The sequence below is a fragment of the Amphiura filiformis genome, chromosome 18 (genome assembly GCF_039555335.1).
Source record: "Amphiura filiformis chromosome 18, Afil_fr2py, whole genome shotgun sequence".
In the NCBI taxonomy this organism is placed as follows: Eukaryota; Metazoa; Echinodermata; class Ophiuroidea; order Amphilepidida; family Amphiuridae; genus Amphiura; species Amphiura filiformis.
In genome coordinates, this window is record NC_092645.1 from 8768318 (window position 1) to 8783128 (window position 14811).

Below are 14811 nucleotides of genomic sequence, written 5' to 3' on the forward strand. Positions count from 1 at the left end.
CGCAACGCTTTTCTGCATTCGCGGCGTATTTTATGGAAGCACCACGGAAACACTGAATTCACAAAAACCTAGCGGTCAAATGGCTCCGTTTTAGCTGATAAAATGTTAATTTTTCAAGTTCTCTCTCCCCGATTTAAACATCAAGATATGAATGGATTTCGCTCAAACTTCTCAAGGGGTTGTGGATTTACCCGATGTTCACGTAATGTAAGGTAAAAAAAACGAGAACTGCCGCATCCTCCTGTGAGCTTCGACCAAAGTGCAAAATGTGACCACTTTAAACTTCAACGGCCTTTATTTCAATGTTCATTTTCTCGGTAAAATGACGATTTAGGTACACGATAACTCAATAAATACAGCATCTATAGGTAAGCAATTGTGCTCATCATAAAAAGCATGATTGACTTAAGAAACGGTTTTCTCATTTTTTCATATTTTGGTCTATTTCCGATTTTAGGCATCATTTTGTGCAAATAGGCGTTTGTGAATTTTAAAAGGTTCATTTTGATGCCTTATATTGATGTCAATATCTCAAGAAATAAGGCCAATATCAAAAAACTATAAAAAAAAACGTTTTTGGAACAGTTAAGAAAAAAACAAAACAAATTTTTTTGGAAAGAGTGTTTTTTTGTTATGATGTACCGAACAAAAAATTGTCAAAAATTCACTTTTTTGTGATTTTGTTCATAATTGTTGTTTTTACACCAAATCTGTATTATATTGAAATTTATTGATGTCTTGCCTGTATAAAAATGTATACTTTTATATGTCTTGCGTGAATAATTACAAAGTTATGACACTTTTACTACATGCATGTCTGAGAGTACACAGCTACCTTAATTTTGACAAAACAATAAACCGAAGCCAATGAGATAGAGATAGGTACATCAAAGTAATTAAAATTACTTTACAGCAATTCTACACACTCTCAGCAAAATATGGTTCAACCCAGAACCATAAATGGCTCTTCATGTTGTCCTCCATACAGAACCCTCATAGGTTCTTCCTAAGAACTATATCATTGAAGAATAATCTTGATTAGGTTCTGTAGGTCTTTTATTAGGTATATCACAGTGGCTGCACAATTATTATTATTTTTTTTTTTTTTTTTTTTTTCTGAGATGCTTGAAGGAGGATGACTTGTTTTTTCACTGCTCCTGTTTTTTCAATATTTTTCACTATTTTTATTCAGAAGCTAAAGTTTTAAAACCAAATTAGGGTGTTTATACCTTTATTACACATGTATGCCAACTGTCATGTGAATTGCAAGTTGCATTTTGATAGCTAAAATTGTATTTTGCACTTGTGAAATTACACCTGCCGAATTCTGCACCATTTGCTGTAAGCTTAAGCTTCCTTCAGTACTTTGGGTCCAGACCAGACTTGGAGCTGAAACCAGTTGTTCTACAATTGCTGGCTGACATCCCTAACTGTCAAGCTCTTGAATCTTCAGTCTATTAAGGTGAGCATGTTCCATTTTTTCACCATGTATTTCGCCGCCATCACACTGCTTGTCATTTCAACATCAACAACTGTTACTACCAACTTCAATACTAGTCACGACATTGGCTATTGGACAACAGATTTTCAAGCAGTATACCAGTCTATGCCGAACTTCCAGAAACAGAAACTTACAGCTCCTTTACAGTACTACTCAAATTCTTGTGCAACCTTTCGGGTCAATTTGATCATAATCAGTGGTGATATCGAACTAAACCCTGGTCCAGATTCAAACAATGAACTGAAAACTCTGTATATAAACACAAGGAGTGTTAAGACTGTCAACAAAAAGTGCAATAAATTAAGAGATTATGGTTTTATTCTGTGTAAAAAGATTTTGATATCGTCCTCGTCACAGAATCATGGCTGAATGATAATATTCTTGACGCTGAGGTTTCCCACCCAGACTACATACTGTATCGTAAGGATAGAATACCTGACAAAAATAAATGTCGTGGTGGTGGTGTAATCTGTAGTGTTAACAAATCTGTCATGTCTCTTCGGAGGATTGATCTTGAGCCATCTGATGCTGAAATAATTGTTGTTGAATTAAGACCTAACAGATCAAAGAAGATGGCCTTGATTTTATGTTATCGCTCACAGGACTACAAACTTGATCTTTTTGCAAACAGATTCCATTTTACTTTATCTCGTGTTTCTGATTGTTTTGACACTATTCATGTCTTTGGTGATTTTAATTTGCCAAAGATAGATGGCTGTAGAAACAATTTGAATATATCTGATGCTGAGAGTCAATTTCTTGACTCCGTGAATTCATATTGTCTCACCCAAGTCAATTTTATTCCATCTCGGGTTGACTGTGATAACATTTTGGATCTTATTTTTTCAAACACGCCTGATAAACTGTCTGATGTTGTAACCTCTTGTGAATTTTTTCAAACTGATCACAAGCTTTTGGAATTTACTATAAAAACCAAAGTTGTTCGCTTAAAACCAATAAGCAGGCATGTTTACAATTTCAAGAAGGCAAATTTTGACAAAATTAGAGCTGAGCTGAATTGTGTTGATTTTTCTGAGGTTTATAATGCCATTGACATCAATTCCGCATGGTCTAACTTTATTCATATTTTGTTTCCATCCTTGACAGGAATATACCTAAGGTCAAAGTAAAAGACAGCACAAGTCCTGCCTGGATTGACTCAGAGGTTCGGCATCTACAGAAAAAGAAATACACTGCGTGGAAACGTGCAAAGAAAAGTGATTCGGCTAACCACTGGGCCAAATTTAGGAAATTGCGCAATCGTCTCAAAACCTGATCTCACGCAAGTATGATGATTACATTGCCGGGTTTAGTTCAACGCTGTCTGACAACCCAAAGCGCTTTTGGTCTTTTTATCGATCCAAAACGAGATCTAAATCCTTGCCTCAGTTTGTGAGTCACAATGGCACGTCAGCTTCCACTCCCAGTGAGAAAGCCACACTTTTCAATAACTATTTCTTCTCTGTTTTTACTCAACCTAGGGTCCGTGCTAGTCTTCCTACAGTTTCCATCCGTCACCATGATCTTTTGGGTACTACAGTAATTCAGGAAGATAAGGTGCTTAAAATCCTTAAAAAGCTTGATGTATCAAAGGCTATTGGTCCGGATGGATTGTCACCTAGAGTGCTTAAAGAATGCTGCCAACAAATCGCATATCCTTTATGTTATATCTTTAATGTATCTCTAGCAGAGGGTAAACTCCCCAGCCAGTGGCTTGATGCTAACGTTGTCCCTGTGTTTAAGAAATCTGACAAACAGCAAGCCAGTAACTATAGACCTGTCTCATTACTATGTATTTGTGGTAAGGTTATGGAGCGTGCCATTTTGATATTATTTTTCCTGTAGTCAAAGACCAGATTTACCATCTCCAACATGGGTTTATTAAGGGCCGCTCCACAGCTACTCAGCTTATTGAGGTATTCCATGACATTAACTCTGTTCTTGACAACTCTGGGCAAGTCGATATGGTGTATTTGGATTTTCCAAAGCTTTTGATAGCGTTTCTCATGACCTCCTTGTTCACAAACTCAGTTCTTTTGGTTTCCATTCCGATCTTATTTGTTGGTTTAGAGCTTACCTGACAGGCAGACGTCAACGAGTTGTTGTGGATGGTACTTACTCTGACTGGCTGCCTGTGGTTTCCGGTGTCCCGCAGGGATCCATCTTGGGTCCCCTCCTCTTTGTGTTATATATCAATGACTTGCCCAGTGTTGCCAAGAATACCAAAGTTGCCCTTTTTTGCTGATGATGCTAAATGTTTTTTGAATATTGACAGTTTAAATGATTGCCAATTGCTCCAGAATGATCTCAATGCACTTGTTGATTGGAGCAGCACCTGGGAGTTAAATTTTCATCCCTCCAAGTGTCAAGTTATTTCGGTCACCAGAAAACGAAAACCATTTCATTTTGACTATTTCATGAACAACATTAAACTTAGTTCTGTTAAATCCATTAAAGATCTTGGTATTGAAATATCTTCAAAACTAGACTGGAATACTCATATCAACAATGTAGTCAAAAAGTGCAATAGAAAATTGGGTCTGATTAAGCGCACTGTAGGTTTTAACGCACCTGTGAAAGTCACCAAAGCCCTGTATCTAGCCCTGATCAGGAGTGATCTTGAGTTTGGTAGCTGCCTCTGGAGTGGTACCTCCAGACACAATGTTGAGTGCCTGGAAGGTGTCCAGAGGCGAGCTACCAAATTCATTATGCACTATCCTGATCTGGACTATCGGGAGCGCTTGTGCCAATTGAACTTGCTCCCTCTTACAATGCGTAGGGAACAGCTTGACCTTTCATTGTTTTTTAAGTGTATTACAGGTGTGTATGACCTGGACATTGACAAATATGTCAAATTTTGCAACTCTGGGTCTGGACAAGGGCATCCCACCACTAGATCATCTACTGCTCCTCTTCTTCTTAAGGTTCCTTTTTGTAGGACTGAGGCATTCAAGTCATCTTTTTTCAACCGCATTGTATCTTTGTGGAATCGGCTTCCTCCTAGTACTAGGTCTTCTTTATCTTTTTCTATTTTTAAAACTAATGCGGTTCTTTTTTTAAACTCAAAATTTGATTCAAATTTCGAAGCCAACAGTACGTGCACGTGGTTTTCTTCATGTAGCTGCACTATGTGCAGGTCTACTTAAAGGGGGGAGGGGACTGGGCATGGGCGGCTTATTTTTGGTCTTGAGGTGGGATGGTCTTAGAGGTGATACGCACCTGTTCGTCCCATTCTCTGCACTGGTATTAATTCGTATTTTAAACATGTATATTATTGTAATCTTTTCAGAATGTATTTTGCTATTTTATATTTAACTGCTTTTATGATATTGTGCAATCTCCAGTGTATAGAGTCTAATAAATAAAATAAAAACACTGTGCATGCAAGCATAACAGGAACTTGAAAAGCGCGCGCATCAAAGTTGTTAAATTTTGGCAAACATCCATGTCGAAAAATTAATTTCCTCATACGTGCTATTTATCTCAATTGTTTGAATTTTTAATATATGGTGTGTGAAACCTTTCTGTGACTATCATCGTTTTTTTTTAATAAATGTGGCTTCGTTTAAGAGCTACTACCTGTTTTTATGAATTGTTTAAGATCCCTCATATATCAATAAATATAGGTCTTTTGAAATAAAAAGACTTGCCACCATTTAGCTGAAATACTAATCTTTCTTAGCATGTAAATAACGTACATCATAGATTTGCCAGAAAAAATAGATGTATTGATGAAAATCATTTCATTCTGTATCCTTAACCATCCAATATTCTTATTTGATTTTAGTGGAATGTTCTCCTTCATGTATAAATGGAGGGTTCTGCTCATCACCAGGAGTTTGTCTTTGCCCTCCTGGATTTACTGGAGAACAGTGTCAAAATAAACAAGGTATGGCATAAGTTTAATTTCACAAAACAAATATAAAATGTAGCCACCTATGAGATAGAAACTAAAGACTTATTGTTAAGGGTTAAGGTTCGCTATCTCTAAGGACCGCTATCTCTAAGGTTCGCTATCCCTAAGGTTCGTTATCACTAATTACGAAAAAGGTCCACTATACCTAAGGTTCGACATCACTAATTTTGAAAAAGGTTCGGTATTCCTAAGGTTCGATATCACTAATTTTAAATAAGGTTCGCTATCACTAATTTAAAATAAGGTTCGCTATCACTAATTTTAAATAAGGTCCGCTATCACTAATTTATTGAAGGATCGCTATCTTTAAGGTTCGCTATCACTAATTTAAAATAAGGCCCGCTATCTCTAAGGTTCGCTATCTCTAAGGTTCGCTATCACTAATTTCAAATAAGGTTCACTATCTCTAATTTCAAACTAGGTTCGCTATCTCTAATTTATAATAAGGTTCGCTATCTCTAATTTTAAATAAGGTTCGCTATCTCTATTTTTAAATAAGGTATAGATAGCGGACCTTATTTGAAATTAGAGATATCGGACCTTATTTAAAATTAGAGATAGTGGACCTTATTTAAGATTAGTGATAACGAACCTTATCGCATAGCGCACCCTAATCAAAATTAGTAATAGCGAACCTTAGAGATAGCGAACCTTAATTAATTAGGTAAAACGAACCCTAAACAAAATTAGTGATAGCAAACCTTAGGTATAGCGGACCTTTATTGCAATTAGTGATAACGAACCTTGGAGATAGCGAACCTTCAATAAATTAGTGATAGCGGACCTTATTTAAAATTAGTGATAGCGAACCTTATTTTAAATTAGTGATAGCGAACCTTATTTAAAATGAGTGATATCGAACCTTAGAACAAGCGAACCTTATTCTAATTTAGTGACATCGAACCTTAGAAGTAGCGGACCTTTTTTTAGGTATAGCGAACGCTTTTCTCTATTAGAGATAGCGGGATTCTGATCTCCATAGACTTTACACGTTAGTGATAGCGAACCTTAGAGATAGCGAATCTTAGAGATAGCGGTCCTTAGAGATAGCGGGATGTCACCATTGTTAAGTTACTTTGTAATAATACAAAAATCACCTCCCTGATGAGTTGCGAGGATATACCTATATACCGAAAGTATCTCTAAGGTTCGCTATCACTAATTTCAAATAAGGTTCGCTATCTCTAATTTCAAACTAGGTTCGCTATCTCTAATTTATAATAAGGTTCGCTATCTCTAATTTTAAATAAGGTTCGCTATCTCTATGTTTAAATAAGGTATAGATAGCGGACCTTATTTGAAATTAGAGATAGCGGACCTTTTTTAAAATTAAAGATAGCGGACCTTTTTTAAAATTAGAGATAGCGGACCTTATTTAAAATTAGAGATAGTGGACCTTATTTAAGATTAGTGATAACGAACCTTAGGCATAGCGAACCCTAATCAAAATTAGTGATAGCGAACCTTAGAGATAGCGAACCTTAATTAATTAAGGATAGCGAACCCTAAACAAAATTAGTGATAGCAAACCTTAGGTATAGCGGACCTTTATTGCAATTAGTGATAACGAACCCTAGAGATAGCGAACCTTCAATAAATTAGTGATAGCGGACCTTATACAAAATTAGTGATAGCGAACCTTATTTTAAATTAGTGATATCGAACCTTAGAACTAGCGAACCTTATTCTAATTTAGTGACATCGAACCTTAAAAGTAGCGGACCTTTTTTTAGGTATAGCGAACGCTTTTCTCTATTAGAGATAGCGGGGTTCTGATCTCCATAGACTTTACACGTTAGTGATAGCGAACCTTAGAGATAGCGAATCTTAGAGATAGCGGTCCTTAGAGATAGCGGGATGTCACCATTGTTAAGTTACTTTGTAATAATACAAAATTCATCTCCCTGATGAGTTGCGAGGATATACCTATATACCGAAAGTCCGAAACGAAGAATTTAACTGAATATATTTAGTCAAAGACCCATTCAGTGATCCGAGCACAAGTGTGAAAAAAAAACAGCAGTAAACAGAAAAATGAAAACAGCAGTACTGAAGAAGTTGAAGCCCCATTCAAATACATGTAGCTAATTTATATACTGTCAGTATCTAAATTACAGATTCGTGTAAAATGTCTTATTTGTCTCAATTACACGGCTTTCGGCTGAACCACTAGCAGGCTATGTTATTGCACATCTATGACAATGACAAAGGTACCAAAATCTGAATTTTGATGATTTTTTTCGATCGTCCGGATGAGCAAATCACTGAATGGGTAGTTGAATCATTTTCTTATGACCCATGACCATCCATGGCCAGCGCCATATTGACAAACATGAAAATCGATATTTCATGAAATGGATAGGCTATAATAACATGTTATAAACAATATGTCGTTTTCAACTATTTTTTAGCATGCAAAACCATTTAAGATCATATTCCAAGAGTTTGGGGTCACCTTGACCCCTACATCCAAGATGGCCACCAGCGCCATATTGACAAAACATGAAAATCTATATATCATGAAGGGTACAGGCTATAAATACTGACAAACAATGTCAAAGTATTTGGGGGTCATCTTCACCCCTAAATCCAAGATGGCTGCCGGAGCCATGTTGAAAAACATGAATATCGATATTTAAGATGTGACACACACATGAAGCTAATACTTATTTTACTCAATTACTTAAACTATAGATTTTGAAAGTGTTACTTTTGTTCATTCAGGAAAGTTGCACGTTAAAAGCACGTGATGGAGAACAGAACAGATACTGAAGAGCAACCAAGAGACTGATAAACTAGAATGCACGCTGTGTAAAGATCATTGCCCTGTAAAAGACAGTTTAGAAAAAGTATCTGCAGAGAAATGGAAGAACATTAAAGGACACATTTTTACAATGGAAGGGCCTTGATAAATTTCAACATGTCAATACAACAGTGGAATAGGATAAAGGACCTAAGGGTTATCATAATGCATACTACTTGTTACACAACGATGTCTAACACACACGCTCACTCCCAAGCCACAAAACGCAAGCACACATCTGAGAAACCAGAAAAAAGGCTAGGGTGTCAGGTCATCAATTATCTTTCTCAGGACTTCCTCCCAGAAACCTCGGGACAAAAAACACTTTTGTTGCTTTCGACACAAGATGCATGAACCAGGTTCAAGGCACACACTATCTACAAAAATTATGATGAGCATACAAGAGAGCGAAAATATATATTAATATCGTCAATCCCAGACAGCCAAACAGCCTTTGGCTTGGAAATCAGATACCACCGTCATTGCTGGCGTCAATATGTCAGCAATCAAGCGAGAGATAATCTCAGTGAAAATGCCGAGCATCTACAGCATGTTAACCTTCGGGAGGCTCAAGCTTTGTTCTTTCAACATATCCAACAAGTCATATTAAAGATCATGAAATACGCACCCTTCAAGGACTGCTCCAAGATTACATTCGCATTATTACAAACTACGGGCACTTTCCCAAGTAAGGTCCAGCTACCTCAAGGAACTTCTGAAGAATTTTGAAAAGACATAGGATTTCACGAACGTATTCAGAAGAATGTTAGTGAGCTTGTGTATGATATTTCGTTCTTTATCCTTAACGATCCAATATTCTTATTTGCATTTTAGTGGAGTGTTCTCCTTCATGTGTAAATGGAGGCGTCTGCTCACCATCAGGAGTTTGTTCTTGCCCTTCTGGATTTACAGGAGAACAGTGTCAAGATAAAGAAGGTATGGCATAAGTTTAAGGGGTGGGGTATGAACGTTTGGACAGTATTTATTTTGGGACATTAGAGCACATCAGACATATCGAATTGCATTCTGAATACGAAGAATGTCATTCTGATATCAAATAATTTTGATTTTTTGAAATTCGCAATTTAATACACATTTTATGGCAAATCATTAAAAACTAATATTTTTGATATTTAACAGTACTTGAAGTAAACTTTATAAATCTGATGATTTATACTTAAAGTGTATGTAGGTGGGATGAAAAGCCGACGATCAATTGAAAATTTTGACCTTTCGTATTGAAGATATGGATTTTTTCCCAAAACACCAAAAAAATTAGGTCTTTTGGGAAAAAATCCATATCTTCAATATGAAAGGTCAAAATTTTCAATTGACCGTCGGCTTTTCCTCCCTGCTACATACACTTTAAGAATATATCATCAGATTTATATAATTTACTTCGAGGACTGTTATATATCAAAAATTTGAAAAATATCAAATTTTTATAATTTGTCCTAAAATTTGTATTACATTGTGATTTAAAAAAAATGTAAATTATTTGATATCAGAAAGACATGCTTCGTATTCAGAATGCAATTCGATAGGTCTGAGGTGCTCTCATGTCCCACAAAAAATACTGTCGAAACGCAATAAACGCTCATTTTAGATCCCTTAATTCAGCCAGAACAAATAAAAAATGAAGCCACCTATGAGATATGTTTATATGTTAGAAAATTTGAAGAAAAAAAATAAACGAATTTATGGGGTTTCAGATTGGAGTATGGCATAGCGGTCTTTACACTCAAATATTGAGACAAAAAAAGCGAAAACACGAGAGGAATGGAATGAGTTCTATGAAGGACATCCCAAGGTTTTGATATAAGGGGTGTAATTTTCTCCACATATGATTTTTCTCGCCAAAAACTTTCGTTTTAACTCAAGAACCGCAAAACCTATGTAAATCTATATTTATATGTGTTTTTAAAGATATGATTGTACAATCCAAGATGTTTCGTTACCTACGTAGTGCATCAAAATAGGTCAAGGTCAATTATAGGTCAACGGTATTCCACCTATTATGCCGTGTTACATAAGTGCCGAAACATCCCAGATTATGTAATCATATCTTTATTTGAATTCTTATATAAAAACGAACATTTTGACTCATTTGATCCCTTAAAATTGGACCTTCGACCTTTTTTGAAATAAATCAAATCGGTAGGTCAAACTATACATTTTCTGAATCCTTATGACTAGAGAAATACATTGGTATGCTTGTTAACACAGTTTGAGAAGTTTTTATTAAATTAAAAGGTCGTTTACCCGTCATACAAAACCCCAAACGTATGGGACTGGTGGCATTACGATTATAGGGAAAGTACATGCTATGCCGATTTTAACGGTACCAAGACACATTTGGTCCTACTTTTTCCACTAAGGGCTCGGTCACCCACCGTTTTGCACAGTATCTTTCTGGGACCTGAGACATCATTTTGAAGACGAGGAATGTCCTTTATGTATGAAGTAATTTCAATAATTATTAAATACTTAAATTTTGATCTAAAAACTATACGTTTGGGAAACTTCATTAATTTTTCAATACGAAAGGTCAAAATTTTCATATGATGACCGCCTCTTTATACCAGCTACATACACTTTAAGAACAAAGCTTTAGATTTATAGAGTCTACTTAGTTTACTTCGAGGATTGTTAAATGTCCAAAAATGTCACTTATTTAATAATTGGCCATAATATTAGTTAAAGCCTTAATGTACGATCTTTTTAAATTTTTAGATTTTTCTTTTTTCTTCTAAAATGATAATATGCAATCATTATGAAAGTTCCCAATACATCGGTTTTGAAAATAAAATAAAGGTAAATTCTGAAAAAATATCGTACATTATGACTTTAATATCGCGAATTTCACAAAACCAAAATTATTTGATATCAGAAGTACATTCCTCGTATTCAGAATGCAATTAGGTGTGTCTGATGTATTCTCAGGTACCACAAAAAATATGTGCAAAGGTGGGTAACCGAGCCCTTAAGACACCCTAATGTACATTAGTAAAATTAAAAGTATGTTGGTGTACCTTGTTTCGTAACGTGTTGAACAATAAAATAAATCGAAATTGACTATGCGTTAGAATAAAAGCACGGAGTCAGCTGTAGCAAGCGGATGGATAGGGTGTACGCAGTCCAGAGTCCCCGAGCAAAAGCGAAAATGAATAGAGTTATAGATAGGGCTGATAAAGGAGAGGAGATGTTAAACATGGCCCCGCACTACTCGTTGTACATGGGCCCCGTGGCTCTTGCTACGGCACTGGACTAGGGGTGTTTCCATAACCTGACCACCTTTTCTGACTACCTTTTCTGACTACCTTTTCTGACCAGCTTTTACAGTGAGCCCTGTGATATTTGATTGGCCTTATCCCAATGCCATAGTCCAATAACATTAACTAAACAATCATAGTGCAAAATTTGACCTCAAGTTGCAGAGTATGAGGTTTTTGTACCCCAATTTTCAAAGGTCATTCAATGAATGTACAAATGTATTGGAGTTAAAGAACTGAGCACTAACAGATGAGAATGTTTTGGATCCTAGTGTTTTACACCATAATCATAGACAGTCATGCTGGGTGATAATTAGCAAGCTTTTCTCTGGGACTTGTTAATAGATAAACAACATTTTTAAGGGTACATGGTTGTTATTTCTTTCTCACTTTAGATCATTTATTTGTACCTTTTGCTTGTCGAGTATCCTTTGATTTTGTTTTGTTTAATACAGATTTGTTTATATATTTAATGTCTTGGATGCACCATCGGATCGAGTGCCACTAATGTAAAAGCAATTTCCAAATAAAAACTTGAAACTTAAAAAAAAACTACAACACTTTCATGGTAAATGAAATTATTTAAAACAAATAAAATAAAATTTTGCACACACATCCAATTTTCCTGACTTCATTCGAACGAGTGCTCCCTAGTGTTACCCTCAACACTTCCCTGTTCAGACTTTGTCTGTCTGATGGACAATTAAGGGTATACGATGTATTGTTGGTCGAAGCAGCAGAAAACAAAGTAGTTCACAGCACCGTGCAAATGGTAGTGAGCTTTAGCAAAAATTGCATTGCTCAATAAGCCCAATCGGCATTGGAAGTTTGCAATGCATTGTGGGACACATTTTGCAGTTTTGGGACACTTTGTCCTTTGACCTATCGGAAAAATTCAGAAAAATTGGGGTTTTGAGCGTACAAAATATAATTTAAAACGTGTTACTAGAATAAAACAAACCCAAAATTTGATTATTGTATAAATTAATTATTTTATTATTTATAATGATAACATTATTACAATAATAAATTAATGATTGATTACAGCAATTTTCCAGATATGTCAGAGTTCAAAGTGTCCCTAAAAACCTGAAAGTTATGGCGATTGGGCTTATTCATAGCGAGCGTGTAGAATAATTCAAATATCACAGATATACTTTTGTAGGTCCTGTGGTTCTTGAGTTATGTTGTAGAGAGGGCTGAAACAACAACACTTTTGTAAAACGCACATAACTCATTAACAATAAATTAAGCAAGTTTTCCAAAGTATATGATTTGTATAATGAACTTCTGCAAAACACCAAAGTGTTATTTTTCAATAATATATTGATTCAGATAATGAAAATCTGCTTCGACCAACAATACCTCGTATACTCTTAAACCCATATTCACATTCATCATGCTGCACCCTTAATATCTGCAGGGCATGTTTGAGAAATATCATGAATATGACCTTGTGAAGTGGTACGGTAATTGTGTTTACTGATTATTGACCCAGCACCTGCAATGATAACTGTCTCCTCTCTAAACTGAGAAGTTAACTGCCCTGTGAAAACCATGGAAGTATGGAAAACAAAAGAAATTTCACTTGAAATTTCAATTTTATGTCACTTAACATCCAGAATGGTACAATATTATTGTGCAAAGTGTAAAGATAACAACAATGAAGCAAACATCAAAATAATGTCAAATAAGATTGTCAAAAAAGATGGTCAGAAAAGGTGGTCAGAAAAGGTAGTCAGAAAAGGTGGTCAGGTTATGGAAACACCCCTGGACTAGTCGTATTGTCATTTCCTAATCAATACTGTCGACTGTTTTTTTTATGTTTGTAGGATTGTCCGACAGTGTCCAGGGAGTGTTAATCGCCATTGGATATTTCGTTCTATTCATAAGTATCATAGCCATTGCCTCATGCATGTTCAGAAACTACTATATCCAACAACGTAGATCTGCTTCATCACCACCATTGGCAACCACTCCCACTCTAGACACGCTGGATTTGGTAGGTTAACTAGTCATTATGTACGCTAAAGTCAAGCTAATGTCCATATGATGCCAAGAAGAAGATATGAGCAAACATACAATCCAGTGGCGTGGCTAGGTTTTCCCTTCAATGTTAAATGTAGGGCTGACACTTTCACAGCAAGGGGCATTCGGTGAGAGCAAAATGTAAAAAGCAGTGTCACAGAAATCCCGAACATTGACTTTCTTGCTTTAAATGGCTTCAAGTTTCTTTTTTCAGTTTCGAAATCAGTGATAAATTAAAGTTGCTTTTCAAATTGAAAATAAGGGTCTTTAAGTGACGGATCAGGTGGAAAAATAGGGTGTCTTCGGGTGACAGAGCATGATTTCGTAAATAGCTGTAAATGGGGTCTATGGGTGACAGCGACGCTGATAAAAATTCCCTTTAAAAGGGAAGGCCAGCCTCAATGCAGAAGAGGTCTTGTAAATAGTTTGGGTCACCGTGAAAGGCATTTTTTAGGATCACGCTTACATCCATGTTACATGACAGTTCACCAAACCATCAATGGTGAGAACATGCACACTAAAACAGCAAAAAACATTAACTCCTATAACTCCTGTCAACTCTTTTAATTCATTACTCCAAATTGTTCTGTATTTTGTTCTTTACTGCTTTTTACCCATGCTTATTATTAAAATCAAGAAATACACTGCAGTTGTTAGTTAATTCGCTATGTAAACTCAACTTACATGCACATTTTATTTTAAAATAATTTTATATTATTTCGCAATGTATAGTTTACTATAAAGTAGATAGTGGCAAGCACATGATAAAGGACTGATCATTCACTACAATCTTCACTTTTAAACTGTATTTTTTGAATGTGTTGATTGTTAGTCCGAAACTCCTGCAAAGCTATGGACATGGCATCTAACCTACTCCATTCTGTAATATGCATTTTGTGTTTTCTCAGTCTTCAATCATTTTGTTGAATGTAACTTTATGAATCAAATAAAAAAGATAGAAATTAGCCTCACTTTAGTTATGTGTCATTTTAGAGTATTTATAATTTATAAAGTAAGACAATAATTTATTTATTTTCTATAAGTGCATGTCAAAATATGGGATATATTGTTCAATATTATAGCTAGCCCCTAAAAATTGTATTTTCAATCAGATTTTTCCCGTTGAAAAGACAAAACTGATGTTAAAGATAGCAATAATATCATCAATAACATTTTGAGTCAATTTTATCCATAAAACGATACAGGATAGGATAGATAATTACTTTGACTTCAATGTGGTCCATATAATGAAGATTTTGATTCTACAACATTATTAGATCAGATCTGTTAT